Here is a 3,878-nt window from a genome sequence, read left to right as displayed (position 1 = left end):
CTTTAATCCTCCTTCCTACGGGTTGTACGCGGATCGACAGACGCGAAGGATGGGCCTACCTACAGACCGAGAGAGGGAAAAGACGCAGAAAGAGAGAGAGAGAGAGAGAGAGAGAGAGATTAGAGGAGGGCAAAATATTTCCGTAAAATTTTTGAAAAGTCGGACGGCTGCTCTTGCGTTGCGGTCAAATGGGAAAACGAAGTCGGGGTCGTTTTTTGACGCCAGGAACACCAAGGGAGGTGGCACGAGAACTCACCGTTCCGTGCGACACGTGGGTACAAGAGGGCTGCCGCAGCCAGCCACCTCCGCTCCTTTCCTTTGGTTTTTTAACGCCGTCGTCTTGTTTTTAACGTTATTATTCTATCTGCTTACTAAGTTTTATTTTGAGGCGGTATTTTCACGGTTCCTTGCATCAACAACCAGCACAGGAGATTTTCTGAGAACAAACCAGGGTTGCCGGAAACTCCACTCACAAGTGGAAAACTCGGTTTTTTGAGAAACCGCTTTATCAACCATTAAAAAAACTTATAAAAAGATATGAAAAACCCATTTGCCATCAAGTGAGAAATGTATGCAAGTTTTACATAAATAAAAAGTTGAGATATATGTATTATTTATTTATTTTAGTTGTAATCAATGTAATCATATATTTTATTAAAAAATTATTAATTCTTTTTATTATCATAATATTAGTAAAAAAAGTTAATGTAAAATTATAATATTTTTTATACATATTATCGACATTTGCACTTTTGTTATATATATATGACACTTCCTGTATTATAAGAACTTTAAAAAGTCTAGTTTTCTAGTTTTCATTTTCCTTGGAACCTTGGATCAAACATTGGTTTGTGGCTTATGAAAGAAACTTTTTTATTTATTTATATCCCGTTGAAACAGCACTCCCCATGAAGACCTACCTATAGTCGTCGTGTTGACAGCGTAAAACTTTGAGGCTATGACCCCTGCCCCACCCCGGGGCCTATCCTCCGTGTTGAATTGTGCAAAGGGATGACGTCCATGAGAATAGAACTTTGACTGTCTAGCAACCACTCTTAAGCCCCCATGTGTCCGAGAAGTCTGAATCAGGTGCAATCACATGGCACAAAATTTGTGCATTAAGCACCCGACTGCCTTCCATCACGCCTTGGGCCCCACAACTAACGGGCTTGTCCCAAGATAGAGGGTGATCAAGGTACTTAATGCACAAACATTTGTACAATCATATTTTTATCAAGGTTTTATCAATTTTAAAAGCATTTTGATAAATAACGATATTTTCAAAATATCGCCCGTTTCTGGGGACCGGCGGCAGGCAAACCCGGATTGACGTCTACGTGGCGTTTCAAAGTCGCCGATTTTGAACGTAACCGCCTGGCGGGGCTCGTCCCTCGAAGTAATCGGATTGGGCCCACCGGGCTGTTTGTAAATGACCCGTCTCTCCCTTGTGTATGAATTTACCATTTTATTCTTCAAGTGTTTTACTCGGTCCATGTCTTTTTGTTATTTGAATTTTTTAGATGGTGGGCCCCAAGTGAAAGGGAAAAAAAAAGGATTTTAATAGGGGTTTATGAGCACATGACGTGGGGACCGTCCGATCTTCAAAATCCGACGCCTGATACATCGTTTTCTTTGGGCTGGGCTGTGGTACAGCGAGAAACGTGGGTTCCAGTGGGTATCCCGAATGTCAGTTTTCGAATCTGATCGCGATCTGTTGGTGGGCCATGTAGGTCTGGGAAACAAGCCGAGCCGCTCGTGGTTAGGCTCGTGTTCAAGCTGGTAAAGAGTTTGTTCGAACTCATAAAATAGGCTCGGTACACTGATAGTCTGACCCCTAGCCATATACCATTGGGTTCGAACATGCAACCTTCGAACAAAAGGTGACTTCCACTAACTGTTTCTGTTTACCATACCCGGTTCCTATAAAGTTTGTTCCGGGTCGGGACCAGGTAAACCAGACCCGTTGACACCTCTAGTACCAATGCGAGGTGATTTTTCATGATTACTCGCAAAAACACCATCATACCTCGGAAAAGTTTCAAGTCTACCAGGGCTCCTACGAAACTTTCACTAGGAGGGAATCAATTGGGAACAACGCAGTATCTTACATGATGCAATATCCCAGTTTATCCCACTTTTCAGAATAAATGTGGACATCAAAATCGTATGCAAATGGGGGTTATACAAATTCTTTTACAGAGGAATTCAAGAAATGACAAAAGAGCCCCTGAGACGGAAAGGGACAACTCAGGCGGGACTCCCATAACCACCATCACGGCATCAGAAAACGGAAGATCTGGGAGAGATTCTCTCGGATTTAAATCAGATACTTAAAATGCCCCTGGATCTTTGAGGTGCAAACGGATCGGATTTCAGATCCCAAAATACAGTGGGAAGTCGAACCGGTTCGGATACGGGAAAGCCAAACTAAATCAAACCCGTTTGCATCCCCCTGTGTAGGAAACGAGAGAAGCTGCCCTGCTTGTGGCATGCATGGCTCGAGTTCAGCCCGCAGAGAGCTCGTTCAATGGACAAGTAGGGATGTCACCTACCCAAATTCAAATCCTATTAGTCAGATTTGGTATCCAAATTCATATCCCATTAATAATTGGATTTAGGTTCAGTATTGAGTTTTGCATATGGATAGCAGTAGATCAGGGCGGAGGCGGGGACAAGATCACAACCCTTGCCCCGTCTCAAAATCCCGCCCTCCATCCCCATACCCGTTTTGATTTTAACCTTCATCCCTGTTTCATGTCCTCCATCCTCGGTCCAAACGGGACAAGGCGGGACGAGGCTCATTTTTTCTCGGTCCGTTATCATTCCCAAAGAAGGATTGAGAACTGGGCAAGAAGGGATCTGGACGGGGTAGGGAAAAGCGTAAGTCCATCCCGCACGGGTTTTGATTTTAAACTCTATCCTTGGTGCAAACGGGGCGAGACCCTGTTTCCCCCCGGTCCACTGCTATCCCTAGTTTTTGCATTCAAAGTTGAAACCTAATCCGATTAAGTGTCAATATCATGTTTTAAGCGAGTCAGATTCAGAGTTGGTTTTATCTAATTCCATCAGACTCTAAATCCGATTAGACTGCACTTGCTAGTTCCTAGATCTGACCTTTGACCCATTTGCATTCAACACAAACAACAAGTGTTCTGCTCAACTCCAATTGTATAGTCTCATAAAATAGTATATATATATTTTATATGATAGCCCAATTCAAATCTCATTAATAATTGGATTCATGTTCGGTATATAGTTTTGCATTCAAACTTGAAATCTAATATGATTAAGTGTAAATATCGGGTTTTAAACTAGTCAGATCCAAAGTTGGTTTTATCTAATTCCATCTGACTTCAAATCTGATTAGGCTGGACTCGGTAATCTAGATCCGGCCACAGTTTGACCAATTTATATTCAGCAAGCTGAATATAAAACAACAAGTAGCTCGTATAGTCTCATTAAATAGTATATATATATATAGTATAGATGGTTGAAGTGTCTAGGATTGCAAGCAATCAATGTAGAGTTCAAATCTTATTTCTAACAACTTCCAAACAATGTATTTATATTGTAAATGAGTGAATTTTAATTGTGCTCAATAGTTTTAAAGTTTTTATAAACGAGCCAAATCAAGTTCATCTTGTCTATCTCTGGCTTGTCACGAGCTAAGTTCGGCTGTGCTTGCAAGAAGATCAAGTCAAGTTCAAGGGCAGATCCAGGGAGAGAGGAAGGGCTTGAGCTCCTCTTAAAGTTTTGAAAAATTTCAACAGACGTGAGAATTTTTTTAATATATCATCGATTTATGATTAAGGGCATTGATTTAGATTTTTTTTTATATATTTCATGAACATTTAATTAGGGTTTTAAGGTTTTTTTGT

Source organism: Nuphar pumila, chromosome 4 (assembly GCF_984573655.1).
Source record: "Nuphar pumila chromosome 4, dmNupPumi1.hap1.1, whole genome shotgun sequence".
NCBI classification, from domain to species: Eukaryota; Viridiplantae; Streptophyta; class Magnoliopsida; order Nymphaeales; family Nymphaeaceae; genus Nuphar; species Nuphar pumila.
The sequence above is the reverse complement of the archived record's forward strand: the minus strand, read 5'-3'. Positions refer to the sequence as shown.